Source organism: Caretta caretta, chromosome 1 (genome assembly GCF_965140235.1).
Source record: "Caretta caretta isolate rCarCar2 chromosome 1, rCarCar1.hap1, whole genome shotgun sequence".
NCBI classification, from domain to species: domain Eukaryota; kingdom Metazoa; phylum Chordata; order Testudines; family Cheloniidae; genus Caretta; species Caretta caretta.
The window spans coordinates 39295146-39315979 of NC_134206.1; the positions used below are offsets into that span (position 1 = coordinate 39295146).

The 20834-nt window shown below is 43.4% G+C and overlaps 1 protein-coding gene across 2 annotated transcripts in view; it reads left to right on the forward strand.

Moving 5' to 3' along the window:
* FDX1 (ferredoxin 1) overlaps positions 1-20834 on the forward strand; it is a 55794-nt gene that overhangs the window by 9246 nt on the left and 25714 nt on the right. The window lies entirely within an intron of this gene.

The following is a 20834-nucleotide window of genomic DNA, read 5'->3' on the forward strand; positions in this document are numbered from 1 at the left end:
GGTCACATTGGAGAACTCTGGGATAGCTCTTGGAGGCCAATAATGTTGATTTGCATCCGTACTACCCCAAATTTGACCCAGCAAGGTCGATTTTTATCACTACTCCCCTTGCCGGGGAGGAGTACAGAAGTCGATTTTAAGTTGATGGAACGGGGTTGGTTGTGTGGATGCATCCATTTTAAAATCGACCGAACGCGGCTAAATTCAACCTCACCCTGTAGTGTAGACCAGGGCTCAGAGCTGGGTGGAACCTCAAGAGACCAACTCACAGAGGTCACAGTGGCAGCAGACAATGATGGTATAGGGCCACTGGCAACAGAGCGATGGAGTGAACGGTGGCACAATGAAGAACAGTGGCCAGAGCAAACAGTGAGTAGCTGGAGGAACGAACAAGGTGCTTTCTTGCCCACCACCTGGGAGGTGAACTCATGTGAAAGCACCTCTGAACTCTGAGTCTCCACTGACCCAGGACAACACCAGGGAGTGTTAATGAGGCTGTTAAGAATGCTAGAGACACAACACAGTTCATGCGAACAAACATGGCATCATACTTTCTATTTAAGCAAGAGATACCACACACTACAAACTGGAGGCCAATGTTAAGTGCATTGTCACTTGTTCATCCTGAAGTTGAACACTGGTTCCAAACAAGACCAGCAAACGCTCACTATCTTTCTGCAAGAAGCTCAACTGACTGGCTAGAAGCATGTGGTGCAACAGTGAAAGACTCAACAGTTGAAAAAGTGAAGAACTCTCTCATCACGTTCAAAAAATTTGCATACATGGCTGATGAATGCACTGATGCAAATAGGCATCAAGTATTAAGTCATTGTGTACATTATCTTGATGTCAATGGTAGGCCAGTAGATGCATTTCTATATCTTTAAGTTTATAGAAGACACATCGGCTGCATCTGTGACAACCCACATCTTAGAGTTAAATGCTTGTCAGTTGGACCCCAAACATATGGCTGCTTGTGCATTTGATGGAGCTGCACATTTCTCTGGAAGACATGATGAAGTACAAGCTTTGCTCAGAGAAAAGTGTAACCCTAATCTCTCCTATACACATTGCAGAGGCCATCTACTCCAACTAGCGCTAGTACAAGCTGTAGACTCTTCAAAAGACATCTTTAAAAAGCTATACATTTAATGTCGTCTTTGTATTCTTCTTTCAGAAAAGTCCAAAAAGACTGAATATCTTGGAAAATATAGAAGATACACTGGGACTGAAGTTCAAACTAGTCCAACCTGGGAAAACCCTCTGGCTTTCTCATGAGCAATCCTTAGCTGCTGTCTTAAAATTACTCCAGCCATTATTACTGACTTAAGTATCTACCAAGATGGGATGGATCTAAGTAGTGAGGCTGGTGAATTACTTTTGCTACTACATTCAGAGAAGACTATTGCCATTCTCTCTCTTGTAAGTGTCCTGTTGAAACCACTTGGGTCATTAAACAATGCTATCCAGGCATCTGCTACAACAGTAGTAGATCTTTGTCTAGCAATAGAAGCTACATTTGGATGAATCAGAGAGCTATCCATTGAAAAAGTACTAGAAGCAGCAAAAACTTCAGTCCAGAAACTGACTAATGAAGGCATTTATATTGATTCCTTAAGTGAAGAAGACAAGAAGTGTTTTTGTTAAGACAACTGAAAGTACACAGACTTGATTCTTAAAATCTACAACAGCGACTTCTAGATTCTACTCAACCTCTATATAGCTTTTACAGATCCCTGTCCAATAAAACACTGACAGTTGAGTGGAGTGAGTCACTACCAGCAATGGGGCTTCCATGTGCTCAGGATAGAATAGAGAATTTGAACACAGTGGAATTTCATACGACGAATGAATGAAGATTTGACTGCAACTTCTTTTTTTATCATCACTAGTGGCTCGACCAAATCTTTATGCTATGTGACTGGGAGTAGCAAGAGATGAATTCCTACTTCTTTCATCCCAGGAACAACAGTTACAGTTGAGTGTTCTTTTTCATCGTTGAATAGAATTTTGTGTTCTGAAAGAAGTTGCCTTCTGCCTGATCATGTGAATGAACTAATGAGCATATCAACTGAAGAAATGGAAGTACCGGACACACAAGAAGCCACCAAAGATGAATGCATTGCATTCAAGAAGTTCATTAACAGAGTTGTGCAAAATTTTATAACAAGAAACCAAGAAGGATGTAGATGTAGTGCTTCACAGAAGGCTTGAGTAGCCAACTTTTAATTTGTGCGTTTTTTAAAACGGTCATGAAACATTTTTCAGATTTTACTATGGTGCTATACAGCACACCACCCACACACCACCGTAAATTCAACCCCCACCCCCAATTTCAATTCCTGGGGAAAGCACTGTGTGTGACAGCCCTTCTCTGGAGTCACTCTCTCTAGGGGGTTAGCCCTAGCATCCACTGCCTTCTGCAGCTGCACCTCTGAGCCTTCAACAGGCCTGTCTGTCTCCGTGGGCCCTCCTTGGAGAGTCCACTCGCTTTGGACCCCCTGAGAGGGCCTCCATACCCAGAGGGAGCACTGCAACCCTGATTTCTAGACTAGAATGACTCTGTCAGCTTAAACAAGAAGGGTTTATTGCACATCTGGAATACAGCACAGAAAGTTCTCAGGGGCCTTGAGCATAGTCCAAAATAGGACTTTCCAGCATCCAGGTGGGCTCAGGCTGCTCTTTGTCCCAGTGTAGAAGTGACCACTTCTTCCAGTGGCCCACGCTGTACCACTTCCAGAGCCCCTGCTCGGTTTGTCGTCTTTTTCTGGGCAAACAGATCACCTGGGATGTCTCCAGCCCTTAGTTCTCCTGCTGGTCGAAACTGGCTGGCTCCCAAGATGGAGTAGGCCTTCGGGCCATCAGTTGCTAAGTTACAAAGTGTGCAGGCTGTCTGGGTCCAGGCTACTATGTGGGACCACACTTGGTCCTCTGCAACAATAAACACCCTTTCCTACCACCTCGTTAAACATGCACATAGAGGAAACTAAGGCGCGCGCACACAGCATTCATACAAATAAATTCCCCACTTCGTGACACAGTTCTTTATTTTATTTGTTACTTTTGAAACCATACATCCTTCCCACACTACAGTAATACTACTTGTTAAGGCTGTTGATTAATCGCAGTTAACTCTTTAACTAACTAACCTTGGATTTAATTGCACTGTTAAACAATAGAATACCAATTGAAATTTATTAAATATTTTGGATGTTTTTCTACATTTTCAAATATATTTATTTCAGTTACAACAGAATACAAAGCGTACAGTACTCACTTTATATTTTTATTATAAATATTTGCACTGTGAAAATTATTTAAATTTTTTTCACCTCATACAGGTACTGTAGTGCAATCTCTTTATTGTGAAAGTGCAACATACAAAGGTAGGATTTTTTGTTGTTGTTGTTGTTACATAACTTCACTCAAAAACAAAACAATGTAAAGCTTTAGAACCTACAAGTCTACTCAGTCCTACTTCTTGTGCAGCCAATTGCTAAGAGAAACAAATTTGTTTACATTTACGGGAGATACTGCTGCCCGCGTCTTATTTACAATGTCACCTGACAGTGGGAACAGATGTTCGCATGGCACTTTTGTAGCCGGCATTGTAAGGTATTTACATGCCAGGCATACTAAACATTCGTATGCCCCTTCATGTTTTGGCCAGCATTCCAGAGGATATGCATCTGTGACGCTCTTTTAAAAAAAAAAAAAAAAAAAAATGTGTTAATTAAATTTGTGACTGCACTCCTTGGGGGAGAATTGTGTGTCTCCTGCTGTGTTTTACCTGCACTTTGTCATATATTTCATGTTATAGCAGTCTTGGATGATGACCCAGCATGTTGTTCTTTTTAAGAACGCTTTTTCACTGCCGTTTTGACAAAACACAAAGAAGGTACCAATGTGAGATTTCTAAAGATAGCTACAGCACTCAACCCGAGACTTTAAGAATCTGAAGTGCCTTCCAAAATCTGATTGGGATGGGGTGTTGTGGAGCATGCTTTCAGAAGTCTTAAAAGAGCAACACTCCAATGCAGAAACTACAGAACCCAAGCTACCAAACAAGAAAATCAAGCTTCTGCTGGTGGCATCTGACACGGATGATGAAAATGAACACTGCTTTGGATTGTTATCAAGCAGAATCCATCATCAGCGTGAATGCATGTCCTCCGGAATAGTGGTTGAAGCACAAAGGGGCATATGAATCTTTAGCACATCTTGCAACACCGGCTACAACAGTGCCATGCAAATGCCTTTTCTCAATTTTAGGTGACACTGTAAACAAGAAGTGGGCAGCATTATCTCCTGCAAATATAAACAAACTTGTTTGTCTGGGTGATTGGCTGAACAAGAAGTAAGACTGAGTGGACTTTTAGGCTCTAAAGTTTTACATTTTTGTTTTTGAATGCAGGTTGTTAAGTTTTTTTGGGGGGGGTATTTTTATATAATTCTTTATCATGAAAGTTGAACTTACAAATGAGATTGTACTACAGTACTTGTATTAAGTGAATTAAAAATACGCTTTACAGTGCAAATATTTATAATAAATATAAACTGAGCACTGTACGCTTTATATTCTGTTGCAATTCAAATCAATATACTTGAAAATGTGGAAAATATCCAAACATTTATAAAAATTTTTTTTTTTTAATTGCTTGACAGCCCTACTACTTATTATTCTCACTGCCTTATTTTACTTGCAGATTGGTGCCTTCATTTCTGTCTCTTTCTTTCTATAACTATTTCTCCTTAAGCTAACTTCAATTCTTTAATTTTATACTTATAGTAGAAGGTGCTCATCAAAAAGCCTAAAGAAAATGCATCAAGTCCCAAAACTGGGTGCTCCCATTACATGGATCTTCACTAAGTCTGTTTAAATCTCCCATGTAGTCTTTACTCAGACCTCTATCATGGTACAAGCTGTACTGAGAGTTTTGCCTAGGAAAGGAGTACAGGGTCTGGCTCTAAAGCAATATCCAAGATACATGCATAGGATTATACAGAATTTATTTATTCTAGAGGTATTCACCCTTTGACTAAAAAGGATTACAAGTACACTAACTGTTACATCATGATATTAAGATTTCCAGTAAGACTTCTATGTTATGCATTATTCACTATTCTAGGCCTATGTTTGACCTGTAAGTAAGAAATCACTGCTAATGACAGTGTTTCTCCTACTGTACGTAATTTAATCAAAACTAAACAATTAGAACTCTTAAATTCAAACTGTGATATGTACCTTTTTGTAGTAAAATATTTTGTATACATCTGAATACCAGCACACCAGAAAATTAAATATTAGATAGATAATGAAGACTGCACTAGCAATACTCAACTTTAATTCTAGGTCTTTAGTGTTTTCCTTTATCAAAATACTTATCTCGATTAGCATTCTGGATTTTTTCCCCATGTACACTGGACCCCAATGAAATCTCAAAATATATAGGATTTCCCACCATGGGTAGATTTTAATTTTGCTGGACATATGATAAAGGCTTCTGTTCCTTTAGTCAAATTTGTTGTTTATTATTTTATTGTAGCAAGGTCTCTTCTCCTAGTCTTAGTGTTAAAGCAGAGATCTGGAAAGAAAAGCAATTTTACAACTTTAATCTCTGTCATTAAAATAATGCTGCTCACACTACTAAAACTTTTTACCGGAAAGATAAAATAGTGTTCCATAGATCTGAGTCATCTTTATTACTTTCTTCATAGGGATGTTGGTAGGTCTTTTCATGAGTAGCATCATGCAGTGGGGGAATTTGGACCAGATGAGTGGTCCCTAAGCCTCTTCATAGGCCGCCCTTTTTGTCACAACCCCTGATGTACTGCTTTCCTATGTTGATAGAAGGTCCTTGGGCTTTCCTGCTCTGAGCCATGAGCCACTATATACCCGTTCCTTCTCAGTTTGCTTTTCTGTAGCCTACATTTCCTAGAGTTCTTCTGGGAACCATATCTCCCAAAATTTGCTTGCTTTAAAGGGCCAAGATAATGGGCAGGCTTGAAGCTCCTTTCCTTAAAAGGCACTCTCCTGTTACACAGCCCGTATTCACTGTTATGCCATCTACATTCAAACCAACCAGTTTTTATCTTATTCTACCGTGATCCCTAAATTTTCTAAAACTGTTCTTTTTTCCTTTTGCAATACCATCAGCTGCACCAGTTTCCAACTCTACAATAAGAAAAGGAGTACTTGTGGCACCTTAGAGACTAACCAATTTATTTGAGCATGAGCTTTCGTGAGCTACAGCTCACTTCATCAGATGTTTACCGTGGAAACTGCAGCAGACTTTATATACACACAGAGAATATGAAACAATACCTCCTCCCACCCCACTGTCCTCCTGGTAATAGCTTATCTAAAGTGATCAACAGGTGGGCCATTTCCAGCACAAATCCAGGTTTTCTCACCCTCCACCCCCCCACACGAATTCACTCTCCTGCTGGTGCTAGCCCATCCAAAGTGACAACTCTTTACATAATCAAGTCGGGCTATTTCCTGCATAGATCCAGGTTTTCTCACATCCCCCCCACCCCCATACACACACAAACTCACTCTCCTGCTGGTAATAGCTCATCTAAACTGACCACTCTCCAAGTTTAAATCCAAGTTAAACCAGAACATCTGGGGGGGGGGGGGGGGTAGGAAAAAACAAGAGGAAACAGGCTACCTTGCATAATGACTTAGCCACTCCCAGTCTCTATTTAAGCCTAAATTAATAGTATCCAATTTGCAAATGAATTCCAATTCAGCAGTTTCTCGCTGGAGTCTGGATTTGAAGTTTTTTTGTTTTAAGATAGCGACCTTCATGTCTGTGATTGCGTGACCAGAGAGATTGAAGTGTTCTCCGACTGGTTTATGAATGTTATAATTCTTGACATCTGATTTGTGTCCATTTATTCTTTTACGTAGAGACTGTCCAGTTTGACCAATGTACATGGCAGAGGGGCATTGCTGGCACATGATGGCATATATCACATTGGTGGATGTGCAGGTGAACGAGCCTCTGATAGTGTGGCTGATGTTATTAGGCCCTGTGATGGTGTCCCCTGAATAGATATGTGGGCACAATTGGCAACGGGCTTTGTTGCAAGGATAAGTTCCTGGGTTAGTGGTTCTGTTGTGTGGTATGTGGTTGTTGGTGAGTATTTGCTTCAGGTTGCGGGGCTGTCTGTAGGCAAGGACTGGCCTGTCTCCCAAGACTTGTGAGAGTGTTGGGTCATCCTTTAGGATAGGTTGTAGATCCTTAATAATGCGTTGGAGGGGTTTTAGTTGGGGGCTGAAGGTGACCGCTAGTGGCGTTCTGTTATTTTCTTTGTTAGGCCTGTCCTGTAGTAGGTAACTTCAACACCACCCTATACCGGAAACCTACTGACCGCTATTCCTACCTGCATGCCTCCAGCTTTCACCCTGACCACACCACACGATCCATCGTCTACAGCCAAGCTCTGCGATACAACCGCATTTGCTCCAACCCCTCAGACAGAGACAAACACCTACAAGATCTCTGTCAAGCTTTCTTACAACTACAATACCCACCTGCAGAAGTAAAGAAACAGATTGATAGAGCCAGAAGAGTTCCCAGAAGTTACCTACTACAGGACAGGCCTAACAAAGAAAATAACAGAACGCCACTAGCGGTCACCTTCAGCCCCCTGGTTTAACTTGGATTTAAACTTGGAGAGTGGTCAGTTTTAGATGAGCTATTACCAGCAGGAGAGTGAGTTTGTGTGTGTATGGGGGTGGGGGGGATGTGAGAAAACCTGGAATCTATGCAGGAAATAGCCCGACTTGATTATGTAAAGAGTTGTCACTTTGGATGGGCTAGCACCAGCAGGAGAGTGAATTTGTGTGGGGGGGTGGAGGGTGAGAACCTGAATTTGTGCTGGAAATGGCCCACCTGTTGATCACTTTAGATAAGCTATTACCAGGAGGACAGTGGGGTGGGAGGAGGTATTGTTTCATATTCTCTGTGTGTATATAAAGTCTGCTGCAGTTTCCACGGTAAACATCTGATGAAGTGAGCTGTAGCTCACGAAAGCTCATGCTCAAATAAATTGGTTAGTCTCTAAGGTGCCACAAGTACTCCTTTTCTTTTTGCGAATACAGACTAACACGGCTGTTCCTCTGAAACAACTCTACAATGTCAGCAAACAAATTTTTAAAATTTATTGAAGCTAATGTTAATACACAGTCTGAAAAAAGTGTCTGTACATCTGGGTATAGTGCTTAGATTATCCACAAATACAAAGTTTTGTTTTTAAAGTGATAAGATACTGCATAATCAGCAGTAACCCAAATTTAGGTGAGTAAATTTAAGAATACAGTTTAGATATTAGCATCCAAGTATTCAGGTTCATCACTCATGGAAAGTTAGACAGAGTGTTGGTTGTGGAAAGCACATATATCAATGAGTGAAGATTGTCTCACAGTAATTGAGAATTTAGGGTAGATTATCCATTTAGAAAATACAAACCATGAGGTTATAAAATTACTATCCTGACCCAGTCTGATGTATGCACTCAGTTGCAGATCTGTCAGTGGATCAAACAGCAAGCACAGTGACAGATCTATCTATCAGCCTTCTTGAGTGTTTCCTTAGTGGTTTTGCAGTTGCCTTTCTGCAGTCTTTCATTCTGTCTATTAATATAGATTGATCAAACAAACATTCAGACCACTTTTGACTTGAAAACTACAGAACAGTTCATTTCTAAAATTCAAATGTTTAGCAGCTGTGTAAGCTGTTAAACAAAATGGCATTTTATTTCTTTCCTTATGCTGTATTTTATGGATCAAAGTGACACATTTCTATTTCTGTGTGTTTCACAAGAGCAGCTTGCCTATGTATGTATGGTGAATAAGAAGTCTAATACTTATAGGAGGACAGCACTTTATCAGAAAGCTTCTCCTGCTTTTTGCAAACCCACAGGTACTTATCCTTCTATGAATTCTGGAATTGTTTATATATTTAATACCCCTTATTGTTTTCTGAGCCACGTACTTCATTTGTCCCAGGGCCTTTCCTCTACTGAGTTAGGACGAGGGTTTTTCACCCAAAAGGTTCCCAGACATTTTTCAAATTCTTTTAAATCCACCTAAACTATATGTAATTGTTTATAAAGATGTGTTTTTAAATGTTGGGCTGCAGTCCTGTGACTATTTACATATGTGCTTCACTTGAACATGTGAGTAGTCCCATAGACTTCAAAGTTAAGCATATACATACATCTTTTTAGGATTGAGGATTTTTTTTACATAATATACATACATTTTTTTAGGATTTTAGGTCTTAGTGTGTAAGTCTGACTAATTTGGAAATGAAATGGCCTGGCTCTGATCATAGTCGTAGTTAAAATTGTGATTGTAATAGTCTCTAATACTTATCTTCCTACTAAAATCAAGTTAAACTGTTTTACTGCTGCAGCAAGTAATAGAATCATAATTTTTATACAGTGTCCTCCAGTTTGTTGGCAAATTGAGCTCGTGTGCATTGTTGACAAAAATGATTAACTTCATATCTGTAGCTAAAAATCCCAGATGCAGCCTCTCCCTGCCTCATTTACTACTAACAGGTGACACATTCAAACTGAGATGGCTTCAGACGTGTTCAGTTCAGCAGAGGGCTTTTTCCTTAGCCTCACCCCCTTCTCACAAGACATTACTTATGTGGCTGACATCAGCTGAGCTCACCACCTTCCCTGCTGACTAGCGACATACCTACAGTTGTTGTCTTTAAAGCCTTTTTTGTTGTTGTTGTTGTCCTCGTCCTCTCCTCTCCCCTCAAGGTGGCAAGCAGGGGCATGGGGTTCCTTCAGCCCTGGGGCTGTGCGGGGAGAGCTGACAGTGTTTCTGGCCCTGGTGCCACACAGGGGCACAGAATGTGCCCCCACAAGAGCCGTCAAATTTTTATTCCTGCACACGCCCCTGTTCCCCTCTAATTGGTTGCCCAATTTTCTTTGCTCCACTCCCATTCAGCCCTTCTGGCAATTCTACTTGCTGACTGGAAGCTTAATGCTGTATGCAGCCCACTCCCAAGTTCCCTATTGTCCTAGTCTAGTAGACAGGAAGACTGACACTTACCTAGATATCCCTTCTGGGCAGCAGAAATGCTAAGCCAAGCAGGAATTTTACCAGCCTGACATCATCAGGAAGAATGTTCTTCAGAGGCTTAATGCCTTATAGCCGTGTGGCCTGAACGGAAGAACGTCTCCCAGATGCAGGGCCAGATCGGTAGGAGCCAGAAACTGCTCTGAGCACTGCTGGAGCTGCTGAAAAACTGGTGTAGGCATCCAAAGGCCTTTTTGTCCTTCCTTTTGATGTTGGGGGCATGGAACAGAAGATGGTTGGATAGTGACCATGGAAGGGTGAATGAGAGTTTTGTTTAAGGGAGCACTTTTCCTTGAAAGACTTGGCATATTTTGGAGAAAGAAGCCTACATAACTAAGTAAGCCTAAATTTTTATTTTTGTAACCTCTGTCCCGCCAACCTATGACTTGCCCAACTATTGTTTCTCTCCCACACTTGTTGCATCATGTCTGCTACTGGATTTTGAGCACATCAGGGCACAGAACGTATCCATTCTAGATGGCCTGGCATGCGGTTGGCACTCTGAATAAATAATACTTTACATTTAGCACACTTACAAAGTAGTTCCATAAAAGCAGTCAGATCTGTATCTCCTTCACTTGCTGGGATAAAAAAGTATTCCAAATAGACTGAAACATGCTTTGTCTGTCAGAATGTATGCACTTCTGTGTTCTTAACGCTAAACAACTTTATGTCCAGAAATTCAGAAACCCCACTAAAGTTAATGTAGTACATGCTTCACTTGAATTTTGCAGATTAACAAGGTCAGTCTTTCATCACTGATCATATTTTTTTGGATTAATTCATTGTTGAAAGTAGCTTGTAGCTATCTTCTGGAAAATGGACTGAGGGAATATTTGAGAAGAATTGAACATGGCATCATAATGAATCATGCCACATATTGCTGCCAAAGTTTTTTGCAGTTATGGCAAATATAACAACTCTTTTTCTCAAGAAACATACAATTTTATTTAAAAAAAAAATAAGTATAAGGATACTTCTAAATATATCATTGTATGACCTGTTTGAAAATCTTTGATTTAATGTAGTCGTTATTAAGGCACTTAAGGTTTTAGTCTAATTGTATAGTAAATGATATGTTTTGTGAGGAATATTAAAATACATTTTGGGGGAAAAATGTAAATTTCAGTATGAAAACTTTCATAATTTTGTTTAGCATTGGCTGTGCAGCTTAGACTTCTTATGGATTGGCTTCATTTACAGGATTGGTAATTATTATACATAGCAGGTCATCCAGAGCCTGTATGCATTAGAGGTAATACTTGGATTTAATTTCTTGAAGCTAGATGTAATTTTAAAGCAAACATTGTATTGGTCTGCCTTTTTGCTGGTGGGAGCAGTCCTGTTGCCAGTCCAAGGATAATTCTATTTACTAGTTGACACACGTGCGCATGCTCTCATGTATACAAAATAAAATAGCGGGACCTCCAGTGAAGAATCTGATCCTCTTGGTTTGATTGATAATCCTTAAAGTATGGTTCTGCTCTTTAGAAGTGACTTTAAAATAGTATTCTTGAATGCCTAGTTGTTGTCTTTATTTTTTATTGAAAGTACTAATCTCACAAATAAGGATTTTTTTCCCTCTCAACCATGCAAACCCAAAGTTAAATGGTGTTCTTTCATGCACATCATTAGTGGTTTTAAAAAAAAGTTATTGCAGACACCTGTGCAGCCATATTGCGGTCACTGGTGTTGCCGGCACCCAGTGTCGAGAGGCAAAACAACAGCAGGGGTTGCTTCGCTACCTGGTGTGCTTCACCCAATAATCACAACGGGGTGGAAAAGCAGAAAAGTTTATTTGAAGCTTCAAAAAGGTACAGGGAGAATAGAATCTCAAATTCTGCACACAGAGCAGGAAGTTACACAGGCTTTTATACATCCTTTCTTCAGCATACTTATCCAATAGCAAGCTGCCCTAATTATCCATATAGCCAGCCAATCCAGTTACCAGCTAGTTCCCTTGTTTTTTGTATCATTTGTTAAACTATACATAAAGCTGCTTTATTCAGCATTTTTCTTCCATATCTGCCCTGTTTGCCCTTGTTTAGTTTCAGGCAGTCTGACTCTGCAACATATTGTTGCAGATCCTCAGCATACCTGCTGTGAGTGCCTCCAGGCGGGGGGGCTAAGGACACTTGGGCCTAGTACGCAGAGCTGCCGCGAGTGCCCCCAGGCGGGAGGTGGGGGCCAAGGACACCTGGGCCTAGTGCGAGGGGGCTTCATCGACACTCGTGGTCTTCCATCCCCTCGAGTTACCTAGTGGCCATGCCCCACTGTCCCCAACAACTCCCTCCTTTGAGGGCACTCAACAGCCTTGGCTCTTAGTTTTCTCACTTGGGCTATTTATTTATTTACAATAGGACTTTGCATAAGCACTTTGTGATAGCCCCGAAGAGAATGACTTATTAACTTTTGCAAAAGGGCCCTGACACATGATACTGCACAGCATAATACCATTAATACAAGCAATACAGGAAAGAGAAATTTCAATAACAGGCTAAATAAACCACCAAGCCAACCACCAGCCTGAAAACAAGGTTTGCAAGCAATCGCTCTCTGGGACAGTATAGGCAACCTGTGCTCCGGCTCGGGCATGGGTCTCAGCCTGTACCACCTTTTCATAGATCTCATAACTGCTATCATTTACATATACACAACATCGGGGCCCAACGAGGGCACAAACCCCTCCTTGGGATGCCAAGAGATAGTCCAAAGCCAGCCTGTTTTGGAGGGAAAACGTCCTGAGCTGCTGTACCTCTTTATTTAATGTTTTTACTTCTGACCCTAAATCACTAACCGAGTCCTCTAACTCTAAGGCAACTTTCTCAAGTACCATTTGCAGCCTTACAGTATAGCAGTCTATGCATGTGTCAAGGTTCCTCCCCCACTCTGAACTCTAGGGTACAGATGTGGGGACCTGCATGAAAAACCTCCTAAGCTTATCTTTACCAGCTTAGGTCAAAACTTCTCCAAGGTACAAAATATTCCACCCTATGTCCTTGGATTGGCCGCTACCACCACCAAACTAATACTGGTTACTGGGGAAGAGCTGTTTGGACACGTCTTTCCTCCCAAAATACTTCCCAAAACCTTGCACCCCACTTCCTGGACAAGGTTTGGTAAAAAGCCTCACCAATTTGCCTAGGTGACTACAGACCCAGACCCTTGGATCTTAAGAACAATGAACAATCCTCCCAACACTTGCACCCCCCCTTTCCTGGGAAATGTTGGATTAAAAAGCCTCACCAATTTGCATAGGTGACCACAGACCCAAACCCTTGGATCTGAGAATAATGAAAAAGCATTCAGTTTTCTTACAAGAAGACTTTTAATAAAAATAGAAGTAAATAGAAATAAAGAAATCCCCCCTGTAAAATCAGGATGGTAGACACCTTACAAGGTAATTAGATTCAAAACATAGAGAACCCCTCTCGGCAAAACCTTAAGTTACAAAAAAGATACACAGACAGAAATAGTTATTCTATTCAGCACAGTTCTTTTCTCAGCCATTTAAAGAAATCATAATCTAACACGTACCTAGCTAGATTACTTACTAAAAGTTCTAAGACTCCATTCCTGGTCTATCACTGGCCAAGATAGACTATAGACAGACACACAGACCCTTTGTTTCTCTCCCTCCTCCCAGCTTTTGAAAGTATCTTGTCTCCTCATTGGTCATTTTGGTCAGGTGCCAGCGAGGTTACCTTTAGCTTCTTAACCCTTTACAAGTGAGAGGAGCTTTCCCCTGGCCAGGAGGGATTTCAAAGGGGTTTACCCTTCCCTTTATATTTATGACAGCATGCCATGGCTGGCCTGGAAAACAGTGGCGCTATTTCCAGTACAGAGCACTCTACAAGCTTCTCGGTTGTGAAGGAATTTTTCATATTGCCCTCCACTGCCATAGTCAGTCGCCGCAGGGTCTTTTCTCGTGACTCAACAGAGGTGTCTCGGGCATTTCTAATCTTTCCTTTGGGCATTGTGGCAGTTATTGACAGATGAGGAACTCCATGAGCTATATAACAGTTACCTGTCCAGTTGGCTGGCAGTACCTTATAAGCCTTTCGGCCACATACAAAATAGTGACCCTGTAGGACCCAGTAAGGACTGTTTCTTAAGGGGATTCCTAGGATATTTAAGGCTGTTTTTCCAAACAGTTCATATGCTCCTAAGGGAGCATCCCATCCTCCTGATTGGGTACAAGTGGGGGCGTTTCTAATTGTGCTGTTCAAATTACACTCGCCATAGGGACCACTACAAACCCACCGTTGGCTTGCTACATTGGAGATATTAACTGGACGGCAAGTTATATTTCCAAACCCCTCTTTTGTGAGAGTTTGTAAGAGTTTCCCTAAAAGGGGAGGAACCATTACACCCACACTGCTAGCCTCCCCTTGTGGTCTTTATCCAATACTCATCAGCCCACTGTGTAATAACACAGGAGCTTTTTCCCACAGGACGCCCATAGTAATCAGATTGGTTTCGGGTAAAACTTAACACTCCCTCAGTGAGTACTGCAGCTGAATACTCCTGGTCCTGATAGGTGGCTTGCTGTAAAGAGGTCTTATTTCAGAACGGCGAGTCCGTTCTTTCCTGCTCTTTGGTGGCGGCTAATTCTGCTAGGGTCAGGGGCAGCATGTCAAGGGGCATTCCCGTTTTGGGGGACAGTGGAGTTGGAGCACATACTTGTCAATCAGTCTGGTTTGTTAAAGTAGCAACATGGTGCGCAAGCGAAACAAAGGAGTTATGCTCCTGATATGCACAGTTTGGAAATACCAATACAGAGAATAATGATGTTACCCAATTAATTATCACCAGAGTCTTCCCAACCCAGGGTCTCCAGTACCTGGGTGGGCCCATTTTAGCATTAAGGTGCCCGCTATTTGTGTCTTTTAAACAGTCGCTTTAGCCCGAGATCGTCACTAGATGAGGAGTCAGCAGGTTGGACGGTCCACTGTTCTGCTGACGAGGGGGGCGGGTACTGCCTTCAGACAAGAGTGATGGATCCAGTTCTTGTGTCCCTCGATCTTTGCCGCTGTATGGGAGACCAGCAGGACGGTATAGGGTCCTTTCCATTTTTCCTGGAGAGGCTCGTCTTTAGGGTCACCAGGCTATAAGGAGCGGACGGGAGAGTCCAAGGGGAGAGGCTGGGAATTCCTGGTATAACTGTGATGAGACAAGAGAACAGCAGACGGGGAACACATATACTGTTACAAAAAAACATTACCCAGCTACCATTCCCCTGACAGAACCAGGGTGCCATTCATAGGCCATGCCTTCCAAACATAATTTCAAAGGGACTAAGCCCTAATCTATCCTTAGGGAGAACGCAGATATGAAGTAGGATGAGGGGCAAAGCATCAGGCCATCGCAGTGAGGCTTCTTGGCACACTTTTGAGAGATACCGTTTAATGGTCTGATGGGTACGCTCCACTACACCACTGGCTTGCAGTCTCCAGGGCGTATGGAGTTTACAGGAAATCTGTAAGGCATGTGAGATGCTTTGAATGATTTTTGACGTGAAATGTGTCCCGTTGTCAGATTCCATCCACAGGGGGAGTCCAAAGCGAGGAACGAGCTCCTTAACAAACTTGAGGACCACTGTTCTGGCAGTGCAATTACGGCAGGGGAAGGCTTTTGGCCATCCGCTGAACCGATTCACTATGACAAGGAGATATTTGAACGCTTGGGTCCGGGGAAACTCAGTAAAGTCTATTTGCCACACTTGTACGGGGCCCGGAGTGGGTTCTAGGGCAGCTGGTGGCACAGGATGTCCCGGTTGGGGGTTATTCTTTTGGCAGACTAAGCAGTCCGCTTGTACCTGGTCAGCCAGAGATCAGAGTACGGAAGTGATAAAGTATTTTCCCATTAGATGGATAAGTGCTTCTCTGCCAGCATGAATGGTTTGATATAGTTTCTGCAGCACTGGCCGGATCAGGCCCTTTGGTAAGAGGACCTTCCCTTCCGGGGAATGGAGCCATCCCTCCTTTTCCCGGAGACCGAGTTTGTCAGTTAGCTGTCTCTCCTCCCCAGAGTACTGAGGGGTTGGAAACTCCCCTACTGATGGGATAAGGGCATGCATATAGGCGTCCTCAGACTGAGGAGATGGCAGGGTGGCAGCATGCTTAGCCTCTCTGTCTGCCCGGGCATTACCTCTTGCCACATCTTGATCTTCCCTTTGACGGGCTTTACAGTGTACCACTGCCACTTCTGAGGGAAGTTGTATGGCATCTAGGAGCCGGAGGATTTGGGGCCCATACTTGACTGGGGAGCCTTGGGCTGTCAGCATTCCCCTTTGCTTCCATAGGCCAGCATAAGCATGTAGCACACCAAAAGCGTATTTTGAATCAGTAAAAATGTTGACGCGCTTTCCTTTTGACAGTTCAAGTGCACGGGTCAGGGCTATTAGTTTGGCAAGCTGGGCAGAGGTCCCAGCAGGCAAACCTTCAGCTTCCACAGTGTCATGGAGGGTCACAACAGTATAACCCGCCCTCCTTTGCCCATCTATTACAGTACTGCTACCATCAGTGTACCACTCATAATCTGCATTTGGGAGGGGTACATCCTTTAACTCCGAACGGCTGGAGTACTGGGCATCTATGATCTCTAAACAGTCTTGTTTCTGTTCCTCTGTTTCTGGCAAGAGGGTGGCTGCGTTAAGGGAGGGGCAAGGCTGTAAAGTGACTTCAGAGTTCTCCAACAGCTTAGCTTGATACCAAGCAATCCAAGCCTGGGTGAGCCAAAGCCCTCCCTTTGCATCCAATAAGGCTCGGACTATATGGGGAGTATAGATTTGCATAATCCCTCCCAATGTTAGCTTCTTGGCTTCCTCAAGCACTAGGGCAATAGCTACAACCGCCCGTAAACATGCCGGCCAACCCTTTGTAACCTGATCCAGTTGCTTAGAAAAATAAGCCACGGGACGTCTCCATGCTCCTAACAGCTGTGTGAGCACTCCTAGGGCCACCCCCTTTCGTTCATGTACATACAACTGAAACGGCTTAGAGAGATCCGGCGGGCCCAGTGCCGGGGCTTCCATCAATTTCCTTTTCAGGATTTTAAATGCCCTGTCAGCCTCTGGGGTCCAATAGAAGGGGTCATGATCTGCTCCTTTTACACAGTCGTACAGGGGTTTAGCCCACAGTCCAAACTCTGGGATCCATATCCTGCAAAAGCCTGCCATACCCAGAAATGCCCTGAGCCGCTTACGATTACTTGGGGTAGAAACTTGACAGATAGCTTCCTTTCTTTTTTTTTTTTTTTTCGCTTGAAAGCTGACGCTCCCCTTGCCTTAGCTGTAACCTGATCCCTCTCCACCTCAGACAACAGGGCTCTCAGGAGGACATTTCAGTCGTCTCAGTCCGGCTTGTGACTACTGAGACACCCCTCAAAGACTGAAATAAACCGGCCTGGGTTCATGGAGAATTCCCCAGCCTGTGCTTTAAAAGCTGCTAGGTCTATTGGATTGAATGGCACATGGGTGTAAACTTGCATAGTGGTAGCCTGACGTCCGTCTGCCCCTGGGCAAGCCACAACAGTCTCAGTAATCAAAGGATAGAGTCCCACCGAGGGGGCAATCTCTGTAACTCAAGGCATCCTACCCTTATAAGGTGGGGAGTGTGGGGGGCCGAAGGGGACACCAGCTCTGCCATTACAGTGGGGGTGGGGGCCTGGGGACTAACATTAGCTACTACCGAACCAGTCGGAGTCAAATTACAGCTCTGCAGAATTACAGCTCTGTTCTATTTCTTAAAGCCATAAACGCTTGTGCATACAAATGTTCATTCCATTTACCCATTCACTGACAAAACAAAACTAATTGGAGGATCATGTTGTAATTAATTGACCCTCCTGGTGGCCACCACTCCTGGTCCCCTAGTTGATATTGAGGCCAGTCAACTATACAGAAGCGTTTTAATTGGCTTTTAGTCATCGGATCCGCACCAAATACCTTCCAGTTTGCTAGAATGCACTCTAGGGGCATACACCGTGCCCTAACCCCAGAGCTCTGTCCCTGTCCCATACCTACAGGGTAACTCTGGGCGTCCCCAGGTTCCAACAGAGCATACAATCCGGATTTCAAAAGGTTCCTACCTTATTCAAGGGACCGGTTCCTCACCGTCGTCCGCAGCTGCTTCTCCACTATGAGTGCATTGCACCATTGTGCCCTCCGGGGTCGATCAAATCGCGTCTCCTCTGAGGCCCCCGATGAACTCACCGGTGTGCGCTGGGCGTCGGTTCTCGCCGCAATCCTTGACCTCCAGGAGGGGTCCGGGCAAGGCTAAATAGCAGCCTCGTCGCCCACCCAGGGACGCCAAAAGCTGTTGCCAGCACCCAGTGCCGAGAGGCAAAACAACAGCAGGGGTTGCTTCGCTAAAACCCGGTGTGCTTCACCCAATACTCACAACGGGGTGGAGAAGCAGAAAAGTTTATTTGAAGCTTCAAAAAGGTACAGGGAGAATAGAATCTCAAATTCTGCACACAGAGCAGGAAGTTACACAGGCTTTTATGACAGGTTTCAGAGTAACAGCCGTGTTAGTCTGTATTCGCAAAAAGAAAAGGAGTACTTGTGGCACCTTAGAGACTAACCAATTTATTTGAGCATGAGCTTTCGTGAGCTACAGCTCACTTCATCAGATGCATACCGTGGAAACTGCAGCAGACTTTATATATACACAGAGAATATGAAACAATACCTCCTCCCACCCCACTGTCCTGCTGGTAATAGCTTATCTAAAGTGATCATCAGGTGGGCCATTTCCAGCACAAATCCAGGTTTTCTCACCCTCCACCCCCCCACACAAATTCACTCTCCTGCTGGTGCTAGCCCATCCAAAGTGACAACTCTTTACATAATCAAGTCGGGCTATTTCCTGCATAAATCCAGGTTTTCTCACATCCCCCCCACCCCCATACACACACAAACTCACTCTCCTGCTGGTAATAGCTCATCTAAACTGACCACTCTCCAAGTTTAAATCCAAGTTAAACCAGAACATCTGGGGGGGGGGGGGGTAGGAAAAAACAAGAGGAAACAGGCTACCTTGCATAATGACTTAGCCACTCCCAGTCTCTATTTAAGCCTAAATTAATAGTATCCAATTTGCAAATGAATTCCAATTCAGCAGTTTCTCGCTGGAGTCTGGATTTGAAGTTCCAGACTCCAGCGAGAAACTGCTGAATTGGAATTCATTTGCAAATTGGATACTATTAATTTAGGCTTAAATAGAGACTGGGAGTGGCTAAGTCATTATGCAAGGTAGCCTGTTTCCTCTTGTTTTTTCCTACCCCCCCCCCCCCCCAGATGTTCTGGTTTAACTTGGATTTAAACTTGGAGAGTGGTCAGTTTAGATGAGCTATTACCAGCAGGAGAGTGAGTTTGTGTGTGTATGGGGGTAGGGGGGGATGTGAGAAAACCTGGATTTATGCAGGAAATAGCCCGACTTGATTATGTAAAGAGTTGTCACTTTGGATGGGCTAGCACCAGCAGGAGAGTGAATTTGTGTGGGGGGGTGGAGGGTGAGAAAACCTGGATTTGTGCTGGAAATGGCCCACCTGATGATCACTTTAGATAAGCTATTACCAGCAGGACAGTGGGGTGGGAGGAGGTATTGTTTCATATTCTCTGTGTATATATAAAGTCTGCTGCAGTTTCCACGGTATGCATCTGATGAAGTGAGCTGTAGCTCACGAAAGCGCATGCTCAAATAAATTGGTTAGTCTCTAAGGTGCCACAAGTACTCCTTTTCTTTTTACAGGCTTTTATACATCCTTTCTTCAGCATACTTATCCAATAGCAAGCTGCCCTAATTATCCATATAGCCAGCCAATCCAGTTACCAGCTAGTTCCCTTGTTTTTTGTATCATTTGTTAAACTATACATAAAGCTGCTTTATTTAGCATTTTTTTCCATATCTGCCCTGTTTACTCTTGTTTAGTTTCAGGCAGTCTGACTCTGCAACATATTGTTGCAGATCCTCAGCATAACTGCTGTGAGTGCCTCCAGGTGGGGGGGCCAAGGACACTTGGGCCTAGTACGCAGAGCTGCCGCGAGCGCCTCCAGGCGGGAGATGAGGGCCAAGGACACCTGGTGCAAGGGGGGCTTCATCGACACCCGTGGTCTTCCATCCCCTCGAGTTATCTAGTGGCCATGCCCCAGTGTCCTCAACACTGGGGTTGCACAGATATAACTATTTGGAATTGAGTAAACAATTCAGTTGATGCGGCAAAGATTCCTGTGGCACCTTATAGACTAACAGACGTATTGGAGCGTAAGCTTTCGTGGATGAATACCCACTTCATCGGATGCATGTAGTGGATGCATCCGACGAAGTGAGTATTCACCCACGAAAGTTTACACTCCAATACGTCTGTTAGTCTATAAGGTGCCACAGGACTCTTTGCCGCTTTTAGAGATCCAGACTAACATGGCTACCCCTCTAATTCAGTTGATGTACTTCTGAAGCCTTTCCAGACCGTCGGATGTCATGTAGGCAGTGAATGAGGTTCCACCATTCCTGTCTGTCCTGGGCCACTCTTTGCATATCCTCTGTTGGAAGTGGCGTTCAGTGAAGGGATTTTGTCAGTTAGCCTGTGTCTGAAATAAAATAACTCTAACTTTTATGGAAAAAAGGGAAATTCAGGATCTAATACTCTTCCCTCTCTCTATCATTCGTGATGACAAAACACAAAACTTAGCTGTTATTCCTTATTTCTTATGTTGGTG